Genomic DNA, 11,422 nt, shown 5'->3' with positions numbered 1-11,422 from the left:
CGGGGAATTTGTCTAATTTGTTCGACAAATACTGCCGTATTTCAAGTTCGTGAACCAGTCACTGGCACACAGGCATGGTAGGGGCTTAATAAATATTTATTGTTAAGTTTGTGTTTTACTATGATAGTCTGGGCAGTGGCAGAAAGGATGCGCCTGCCAGAGATCTGTGACTTCGAAATTAGATTTTGTTTCCTATTGTTGTTTTTGTTTTGTTTTGTTTCATTCTGGCTTTTATGGAATATTCCCACTAGCACTGGGCTGTGAAGCCTCCTCCCAACCGCAGGTGCCTGTAATGTACTCAGGGCCAAGCTGCCCACATGCCCACAGCATCTCGGGAAAATTCCAACAACCTCAGCCTCGGGGCGTGGGGGTGGGGAGTGGGTCTGGTTCGGGCTTGGCTGGAAATCAGCCCAGGCTGGGCGGGCTCAATGGCCAATGGAAAAGCTGTGGCTGCTGTTTTAGTTCCCTGCCACCCCCACTCATGCAAGAGTCTGCCCCTCGATGGGTGTTGAATTAGAAGCCTGTCCCGCAGGCCACAGCTATGAAGGTAAGCTAATAGGCCGCTTTCATAGGAAGACCAGGCTTCCCAGGTGGCTACCTCCCCACCGTGGGGGTGGGGGAGCTGGTTAAGAACTCTTTCTCTGTTACAGTTCTGTGGGACCTGTTAACCTACTCTCCTCACCACCCCCACCCCCTCAACAGGGCCAGGCAGTCACATGGTGTGTCCTGAGGCAGTTGCCCAAAATAGGCTTTAGAAATGTGCACAAACTCCTTTCCTGGAGATCGGGAGACTGGAGTGAGGCAGGAGAGTACAAGAGAGGGCCTGCTGGCCCCTGCAGCCTTTGGAGAGTATTTTAGTAGGCCTCACTCCCCGTGTTAAATTAGCAGCCTGCCCCTCAGGCTGAAGCTTTTAAAATAAGCAAACAGGCTTCTTTCACAGAAAGATTGGGGGTGCCTTTCAGTCTGCTCTCTCTGGGCTGTGCTCTTGCAATAGCTGGTGAGGAACGGCTTCTCCGTTTGTTACAGTCCCGGGAGACCTGGGACTGTGAGCCCTGCTGACCACCAGAACCAGGCAATCCAGGGGCGTCCCCTGCACAGCAGCCACAGAAAGCGGGGCACCAGCTGTGTGCACAAGCTCCCTTCCGGGAGATACTGGTGGCCTGGAGCAAGGCAGAGGGAGAGTGCAAAGATGGTGGGTGCTGGCCTGTGAGGGTTTTGTAGAGTATTTCAGTAGGGTCCCAGCTGAGTGCTGAGTTTGATGCCTGCCCCCTCAGACCGATGCCAAAGGTGGGTGAACAGGTCTCTGTCACAGGATGACTAGGGCATTTCAGGCTGCTGTCTCTGTGCCAGGCCCTGGGGCATAGCCACAATGAGTCCTCCTGAACCCTTAAGAACTATTTCTCAGTTAACTATAGCCTTGTGGGTATCGTGGACACAAGCCCATTTGTTTTCAAAGCTAAATGCTTGGGGGGCTTGTGACTCAGGTGCTGTGACAATTGATGTGCCAGATGTGGGGTTTGAGCCCTTCAGGGAGAAGCTAGGAGTTGTGGGTTCCCTCAGATTATGGTTTGCCATGCCAGCGCTGGGTTTATGGTGAGATTGTGTCTCATCCTCTCCTCAATTTGATGTAGATTTTTTTTTCTCATTTACCCAATATGTAGGAGTTACTCATCTAGTTTTTTGGTTTCTTCCAGAGGAAATTATTCCATTTGTAGCTGTAGATTTTGTGTGTCCATGGGAAGAGGCAACTTCAAGATGCCCCTAAGTTGCCATTTTGAACCCACTCAACAATTGCAGTTTAATTTAATGAATATACATATTGGATACCTATTATGTAGTAGGCACTGTAGGAAGTTCTTCAAGGCAGGGGAGGCTCCCATGCCAATGGATCAAAATAGAATCCAGACCACAGCATGTGCTATATACATAATGTGGGAACATAGGGATTGTCACATTGATATATCTTCAGGAAGTTTCTTAAATACATAAGTTTATTGATGTGGAACATACCGTAGGTTGGTTAGTTCAACATCCGTAACTTCTTGGTACTTTTCTTGGCTTCAAAAGCTGAAAGGCTAATTATGTTTGCTAAACTCTTGCACTTGGGCTTTTGGGTGCTATTTAAATTCTGTCAGTCAAATGCATAAATAGAAGAGTAATTCAGTAATGAATTAAATGGGGAAAGAAACAGTGATACACTACCTATTCACATTGCTGGAGTGGACTGAGCAGATACTACATGGCTCAGCAATTCCTGTAGCCACTTTCCAATCCCAAGATCATTGTGTTTATCATATTTGGGAGGCTATGCACTACTTCACTATCCCACTTGGGTGCTGTTGCCTTAATTTTTTAAAGTCATATTTGCTGAATATAGCAAGTTTCTTCTGCGAGATTCATTGATCTTCTTGCTACTATTGGTTTATAGTTTTTGTCAATTTTGGCAAAATTTGAGGCATTATTCCTTCAAATATTCCCTTCCTCCCTTGAAGTTATCCCCAGAGCTCACTGATGCTTTTATTATTAGTAGTAGTATTGTTACGTATTTTTCTCTTTGTATTTTATTTTTGATACTTCTTTCTAAAATATCTAACATTCCTTTAGTTTTATCCAGTGTATTTTTCATCTCACATGTGTTAGGGAATTATAAAATGGGCCCCCAAGAGATTTTTGCCCTAATCCCCAGAACTGTGAATATGATGAAATCTCACTCCCAATTATGTAGTTACATGGCAAAAGGAATTTTTCAAATGTAGTCAAGGTTACTAGTCAGTTGACGTTGAGTTAGTCCAGTGGTTCTCAACCTTCCTAATGCCGCGACCCTTTAATACAGTTCCTCATGTTGTGGTGACCCCCCAACCATAAAATTATTTTCGTTGCTACTTCGGCGACCCCTGTGAAAGGGTTGTTTGACCCCCAAAGGGGTCGTGACCCACAGGTTGAGAACCGCTGAGTTAGTCAAAAGAGAGATTATCTGGGTGGGCTTATTTATAATAATAAAAGCATAATATGCTAATTAGACCAAACATCCTTCCAGACAACTTTCTGGACAAAGCCAGGGCTTCAAGGGAAGCCCGGGTCCCAGGTGCCAGAGGGAAGCCGGTGCCGGCAGCTGGGGGAAGGAAGGCCTACTCTTGCACAAATTTTGTGCATCGGGTCTCTAGTGTAATTATATAAGCCTTTAATGCAAATGAGTTTCCTTAGGACGGTACCAGAAGAGGAAGCCAGAGAGATCTGAAACATGTGGAGGATTCAATGCATTGCTACTGACTTGAGATAGAAGGAGGCATATAAAAAAATCTTAAGAGTTGGTTCTAGGTTCCCAGAGTGACCCCTGGTTGACAGCAAGAAAATGGGTTCCTCAGTCCTATATCCACAAGTAACTGAACTTTGTCAATAACCTGAGTGAGCTTGGAAATGAATTCTTTCTCAGAGCCTCCAGATAAGAGTTCAGACCAGCCATTGCCATAATTTCAGCCATATAAAACCCTCATCATAGACCCCAGGAAGCCCTACTGGACTTTTGACTGATAGGACTATGAACTAATATATGAGTGTTCTTTTTTAAGCTACCAATTTTTTGATAGTTTCTTCACCAGCAACAGAAAACCAGTATGTCACACCTTATAATTTTTATCTCTAGACATTTAATTGGGGTCATTTTTTATATCTTCCAGGTCTCTACTAAGCTTTTTAAACATTAAGAGTGTTATTATAAATCATGTAATATTATTTTATATTATTTCTAATATCCATGTCAGTTCTGGGTCAGTTTCATTTGTGTGATTTATCTACTCATTGTGGATTGTATTTTCCTGTTTCTTTTTCATGCCTTGAAAATTTTGATTAGATGTCAGACATAATGAATTTTACCTTACTTGCTGCTGGATATTTTTGTTTTCCTATAAATATTCTTGAGCTTAAGTTCTTTGGTAACAGTTTGATCCTTTCAGGTCTTTCCTTTAATATCTGTTAGGCAGCACCAGAATTCTGTTTCGTCTGGTGCTAATCATTCTCCGCCGGAGGCTGTACCTTCAACCAATTCCTTGTGAGTTATGAGGTTTAATAGTTTGATGGGTGGGAATAGGCACTCTTCCTAGTCCTGCATGAGTGTTGGATACTATTGCATCTAATTTTTTCAAGTGGTTCTTTTTCTGGCAGTTGTCACACATATATGAGCTGTGCCAAACTCATGCTTTGAGCTTTTAGACTTCTCTATGAAGCTCTCTTCTCTCTGGTATTCTTATAATCCAAACTCTAGCCTTCTTTATCTCCCTGGACTGGACGCTCAGCTCTGTCTCTTAAACTTCAGGTGTCCACTAGACTCCACTCAGATTCCTTTTCCCTGGAAGTTTTCTCGAGGCTGAAAGCTGGACAATCATAGCATTTGCCTCATTTGTTTGTTAATGTCAGGGATTGCTGGCCTTCAGTGTCTAAGGTTCAGTGTCTTGGAAATTCGTTTCATATTTTCTGCAGGTTATTTTTTAGTGTTTTTTCAGGTTCCATCATAAATCCATTTCCTCCATCTTAGCCAGAAGAAGACTATTATTAATCTTTTGACATATAATGGTATGTTGAAATACACTGCTCATACCTAGAAAATATATTTTATATATATATGTATACATATAGTATGCATTATAAACATAAATCAATATGTGGAATGTTTTGTACCTACATTTATTTATGAAATTGTTTCCATGCTGTTTTGACATCCAAATAGAAATAGTTATTTGAATTAGATGAAAATGGTCATTAAAGACAGTAGAAAGGCAAGTTGTGAAAATGAGTGGGGATTGATATTAGAGAATATGGAAAATGCAGAATCATGACAGAGGAGGGCATATTATAAGGACCAGTGAGGTAGTAGTGTGGGAGGAAGAATGGAAGTAAAGATGAGGAGGGATGTGATCATCTTTAGAGGGCATTCTTTATGTGATGAATATGGTTTTTTATACAGAGGGGATGTAAGGCTTTTGTTCTCTAATTTTACTGTGTCCCTGTATCACTCACATCTATATATCTCTTTCTTACATGCATCTATAGGCATATAGCCCTAATTAGAGGATATAATAAATGAGGACAGTTATTCATTCCTTCAATAAGTAATTTGATTCATCTATTCTAATTGAAGCACTGGGCTATAATAAAAGATGCAACTTTTAACAAGGCAGATGCAGTTCTTTGTCCCAAGGATAGTATCTAGCAAGGGGGACAAGTAATAAGCCATTGCAATAGTATGTTGCTAAAATAAAGGTAAATAGCATAATGTTCTCCAGGTCCATTCATGCTGTTGTAAAGGGTAAATTTTTCTTCCTTTTTATGGCAGAGTAGTATTGCATTGTATAAATGTACCACAGCCTTTTTTTATCCACTCATCTACTGATGGACACCTGGGCTGCTCCCAAGTCTTGGCTATTTATGTATATAAAAGCCTAAGCAACCATTACGACTGGATGAATGGCTGGTAGCTATGATGTGCACTGACCACCAGGGGGCAGATGCTCAATGCAGGAGCTACCCTCTGGTGGTCAGTGTGCTCCCACAGCCAACCTCCCACTGCCGGCCAACCTTCCATGGTCCCTCCCCTCCTGCCAGCCCCGATTGGGACTGGACGAGATGGCCCCGATTAGCCCCAATCACTGGCCAGGCCGAGGGACCCTACCCATGCACGAATTCGTGCACCAATTCATGCACCAGGCCTCTAGTTGTAAATAATGCTGCAATGAACATATATTCTTTCAAATTAGTGCTTCAGGTTTCTTTGGATAAATTCCCAGAAGTGGAATCACTGGGTAATTAGGCAGTTCCATTGTAAAATTTTTTAGGTAATTCCATACTGCTTTCCACAATGGCTGCACCAATCTGCATTCCAACCAACAGTGCACAAAGGTTCCCTTTTCTCCACATCCTTGCCAACACTTATTTGTTGATTTATTGATGACAGCCATTCTGGCAAGAGTGAGGTGATATCTCATTGTGCTTTTAATTTGCATTTCTTTGATGATTAGTGACATTGAGCATCTTTACATATATCTTATTGGCCATCTGTATGCTGTATGTCCTCTTTGGAAAAGTATCTATTCAGGTCTTTTGGCCATTTTTTAATTGGGTTGGTTTTGTATGTGTGTGTTTTTTGTTTTTTTGGTTTTCTTTTTTATGTTGAGCTTTATAAGTTCTTTATAAGTTTTGGATATTAACTTCTTATCAGATATATCATTGTAGAATATGTTCTCCCATTTAGTGAGCTGTCTTTTCATATGCTAAGTGAAATAAGCCAGCTAGAGAAAGACACGTATCATATGATTTCACTCATATGTAGAATTTAAATAAAGAAACTGAACTACCAGGCAAAATAGAGACAGCCCTCAAACAGATGAGAGCAGGCAGATATTTCTGGTTGTGCTGGTGTTAGGGTGTTGGGTGGCATGGAGGGATTGAGCAAAAAAGGAGAAAAAAAGAGAGAACTCGTGGATATGGACAACAGTGTGGTGACTGTGGTGGTGGGGGCAGTGGGTTGGGGCAGGGCATAGAAGAGATAAATGGTGGTGGTGGGGGGATGGGGAGAGTAAACAGGAACTGGGAGAACCATAGGGTACCACCTATCTCAGAGTTGGGGTAGGAGTGCTCAAGGAAAGCATCTCTGAGGTGAGATTTGAAGGATGGAGAATTGACTAAGGAAAGGAGGGGACAGAGGAGGCAGGCAGAGGTAGCAACAAGTCTATTGTCAAAGAGAATGGTTTTGTAGAATAGTAAAGCTCAGTATGGCTGGAGCATGGAGTATAAGAAGTAAGGGAATTTATTGGGGGTGGATTTGGCACTTTCCAGAAGTTGGCAGTGTAAGTGGTACCTAGAGACTGGAAAGCACCTATGCCTAAGGATTCCTGGTCACTTGTGTCAAGGCAGTTGAATACGTAGAGTTTGTCTCTTGATCCATAGGCATAATGAAGTGAGGATGAAATAGCAGCCAAGGTATAAGAAGGGAGGATATATCATAGTGACTCATATTTTGGTATTCTAGAATGTAAACCAAACAATTTTTAAATTGTCTAAGTGTATAGAGTTCAAGAAACAGGCTACATTACCTTCTTTGATCGCTTGAGCAAGTATATATCACTCCTTAAATAATTGAAGTGCTTTTTTATTTACAGAAGGCTGATAACTTTTAATTTGCATAATATCTCATAATAGTTCATTTAAAATGATGCACAATGTAGAAAGCAATGTATCATGTAAATTGTTTATGAAGTAAAGCATTCACTTCCCCTAGCCTTGTATTTTATTAGAATAATTTTGATTGTAAAATAGTATTTTCTTTAAGAGAATTTGTATGTATGTATTTATATTAGTTTTCCAAAGATAAGATAAAGGGAAGGACAAAATAATCCTAAATTCTCTATCCTTTGGTGGACAGTTCTCCTAGACAACATAGAGGCAGTGTTGTGTCATGGTCTTGAGCATCTGTCTGGGTTCAAATCCCCGTTCTGCAACTTGATGTGCACAAACTTGAGCAAGCTAAACTCTCTGAGCATCACTTATTGAGGTGTTTCAATAATACTGTTAATATTGAATTGAGAATTGACTTATCTCATTAAGCTACTATTAGGCCCATAGTAAAGGCTCAATAATGAAGGGCTATTATTATTAACTCTTAGAAGAGTGGGGGTAACTGTTTTGGGACCCATTGAGATTTTTATGAAAACTGTGAATGTTTGCTCAGAAAATACTAAACACAGGAGATTTTGCATATTTTTTTCCAGAGTCTCACCTTGCAGCTCTTTCATAAGTAAGAGCAGATGAGAGGGGGTGAGATTCTGCATACAAGGGGAGAGGTGGCTAGATAAGAGCAAGACAGTTGATACATATGAAAAATTGGTAAATTTGATAATGGGAGGATGTGGAATTCTCTTCTGTTTGCATCTATTTTCTCATTGAAATAAGAGGCAAAGCTATTGGTTGGGAATGAGGAGGGAGGGCACGTTGGAGACCCAAGAAAAGAACAGGGAATAATTGTCGGAGAGAGTGAGAAAGTAAGTTGCACAGGGAAATACAGCAGCATTTCCAGGCAGCAATGAGCACCATGTTTGTGATCACAGATTTAAAGTGAGACCAGACAACTGCTTGAGCACAAAGGCAGAGTAGAAGGATGGATGGGTAAAAGCAGGGTTGGGGATTTCCAGATGAGTACCAGGCAAGGGGATTGTGGGTTATGACCATGTTTCTCCTATGACTTCACCTACCCCTTGGTACAGCCTTTGTATGGAGAACATGGATCATGTGGTGACATATAGATCTTCTGTTACCAGTAAGTGATGGGAGATCCATCCTGGGAGAGGTAAGAGCCCCTCTCTTTCCTGCATCTCCCCACTGCTCTCTTTTCAGAATCCTCCATTGCCACGGGGGAAGGAGGTACCCTTCTGAGGCAGGGAGGGAATGTGTAGTCTAGAATAGACAGACACTCAGGTCTCTTTCCGCTTATTACTATGTTAGGTAACTGTACTGCTTATGCTAATTCTATCTTAGGTAACTAAATTTCTGATAACAGAGTGTTCTTTGATAATCAAATTATTGATGCATTTAATAAACATTTCCCATGAAAAAAGTATTGAGTGCATAAGAAGTCATGTTCACAGCAAATTTCCATGACTTTAAGGGGTCAGCTTTCTCTGAGGTTGCATAGGGAAAGAGAAAATTCATGGAAAGAAATCAAGGCTTTTGTTAGGAAGGAAGAAGGAGGGAATGGATGCAGGGTAAATAACCAACAATTCAATCTACCCGGAACTCATGCATTGCTCTCTCTTAGCTCTCCTGCTCACCTAACAAGTGATCTCCCTTCTCTCTTTGGTTCCAGGTTAAAACTGTTCCACCACCTGGCCCCAGAGGTCTTTCATGTCTACCAATAGCATTTCCCTAAAGCAGACTCTCTGGGCACATAGCCTGTACTAGTCTTAGAGACTCTGCCCTCTTTCTTTGTCACTCGGTCTTTGTGCTTTGGTAGCTTGGCTTTTCTGAACAGGATTTTGTATATTCTTTCATTAATCTATCCTCTCCTTGGCACTGTCACCATCCGAGGCTTCCAGGCTCCTGTTTGAGATTCCTGTACTCTTCCCAGTGCGTCACCTCATCATCTGGTTTCTTCTTGTTACTGACTTTGGCATCAACTTTGAAAAATCGAAAACCCAACTATGTTTGATTAATCTTCATGCATTACACCAAATTCTTTAAAATTTCCATTTCATTTACATTATCATCAGGGACATGAACTGAGTAGAAGAGAGAATGTGAGGATGAAAGAAGCAGCCTGGCATATTTACCACAGGCTGCTGCTAGAGAAGCCACAGTTATGATTTTTTAAAAATATATTTTATTGATTTTTTATAGAGAGGAAGGGAGAGGGATAGAGAGTCAGAAACATCGATGAGAGAGAAACATAGACCAGCTGCCTCCTGCACACCTCCTACTGGGGATGTGCCCACAACCAAGGTACATGCCCTTGACCGGAATTGAACCTGGGACCCTTCAGTCTGCAGGCCGACGCTCTATCCACTGAGCCAAACCGGTTTGGCGATTTTTTTTTAATTTATTGATTTTTTTTGAGAGAGAGGAAGGGAGAGAGAAGCATCAATTTATTGTTCCATGTACTTATGCATTCATTGGTTGTGTCCTGACCAGGGATTGAACCTGAAACCTTGGCATATTAAGAAGATGCTCTAACCAATTGAGATACCTGGCTAGGGCCCAGTTATGATTCTTTTAATGTGACAAAATGACTCCACTGAAGCCTTCACAGCCTATAGACTGGAAGATGAGGCTGCACAGTCCCTCATCTACAACATAAATAATGTGTCTGCTTGCTCTGTTTGGGGGAGTTACTGCTGCAGAGGTAAAGGGAAGTGTTATGCCCCTGTAATCACATCCTCACACATTATTCAGTGAATAATTTCAGAGAACTTTAAAGCATGGTCAAAATTTTTCAGAAACACAAATTAGAAACTGATTTACTACAGGGTTGTTGTTTTTTACTCCTGACAGCAACTATATGTCATAATCTGTCAAACTCTTTCTCCAGGAAGGAACATGTGAATGAAGAGGGTGAAGCAGGCTACTTTCCCATGTTCTCTTTCAGATACAATACTTGTTTTTGTCTCTTGGTGAGAATAATGGCACTAGTTTGGCACTTACAGATGCAAACTTTAAGACCTTTAACATATCTTTAAGACACTAATAAAAGGGTCAATTATTATGATAATTATATGATGATGTTAGCCAGCTTTAACTGAGTGTATACTGTGTGCTAGGTATTAATTTATTTAGTCTTCACAAATGGCTCTGAGGGTAAGTGGCATTATTATTCATCTGTTAAAGCTAGGACCCAGAGAGATTAAGTAATTTGTCCTAGTTAACCCAGTTGGTAAACAGCGGAATTGGAGTAAAACCTGATAGTCTGTCTCCAAAGCTCTTGCTCCTAACCATTACACCTTCCTTGTAAGTCTGCTTCCCCCCGCCCTTTATAACACATCCTTTGCATAATAGTACATTGTGTTACTTCTCTTACTTTTAGGACTATTCCTTTGTTTTTTCTCTCTCCTATTTCTTCTCATGATTTCAATGTCCTTTCCATGGGGAGGGCGGTTTATGCCAGCAAAGAGAGGTCTGACAAAGATGTCTGGGCCCGAGGGAGGAAATGGCTGAGTCAAAAGTGGGGCAGAGACTGGACTGGATGCAGTCAGTGAGCATTAAATTGATTCCAGAAAATCAGGAAGATCCCAGGGGCCTGGAAAAAAGTGACCCAGAACCTTGGCAGTTAGAGAGATATATCTCATGGCCTCAGTAAGTGGTCAGACACCAGGGGATGGGGCTACAGACCTGTTTTTCACTTTGGCTTGTCACCACCTGATTCTATTTAATCAAAGTTCTAGTGCCCAGATCATCCGTATGCCTTTCCAGGCATTGTTCCTTTGACACATCTTTATTTTTCCCTTTCAATCCTGTGTTGGGTATATTACCTTGAAGTGCTCCTGAAACCTACCGGATGAAATACCAAAAAATAAATTCTAGAGCAGAAGCTGTTGCTTAGTTGTGTTGTTTTTTTTTTTTTTTTTTTTTTTTTTTTTTTCGTGTGTGTGGTGTTTTTTTTTTTGCATTAAGAATTTATTATACCTGCTATATTTCTGGTCTTAAGTTTAAGAAATTATTCAGATGATAAAGGCACCTATAGCCCCTCTATAGAGGATGCAAAAAACTGGGGGCTGTTTCAATCCTATAAATGTATGTCCATGAGAAAATTCTGGTTCCCATTAGGTGATAATGTTTGTCTTAAATCTAGACCAGTGATACATCTTCAATCTAGACCATTTATTCTTTCTTTCTTTCTTTCTTTCTTTCTTTCTTTCCTTTTCTTTTTCTTTTTCTTTTTCTTTTT

The 11,422-nt window shown here is 41.1% G+C and overlaps 1 long non-coding RNA gene across 2 annotated transcripts in view; it reads left to right on the top strand.

Moving 5' to 3' along the window:
* Positions 1-476: 476 nt before the first annotated feature.
* Positions 477-11,422, top strand: part of LOC102245233 — a 94,811-nt gene continuing 83,865 nt past the window's right edge. For both annotated transcript variants that reach the window (XR_001362821.1, XR_313800.1), the window contains exon 1: positions 477-547. This is a non-coding gene — a long non-coding RNA (uncharacterized LOC102245233). The remainder of the gene's footprint in view (positions 548-11,422) is intronic.

Source organism: Myotis brandtii, unplaced genomic scaffold, assembly GCF_000412655.1.
Source record: "Myotis brandtii unplaced genomic scaffold, ASM41265v1 scaffold31, whole genome shotgun sequence".
Classification (NCBI taxonomy): Eukaryota; Metazoa; Chordata; class Mammalia; order Chiroptera; family Vespertilionidae; genus Myotis; species Myotis brandtii.
This window is presented reverse-complemented; position numbering and strand designations above follow the sequence as displayed.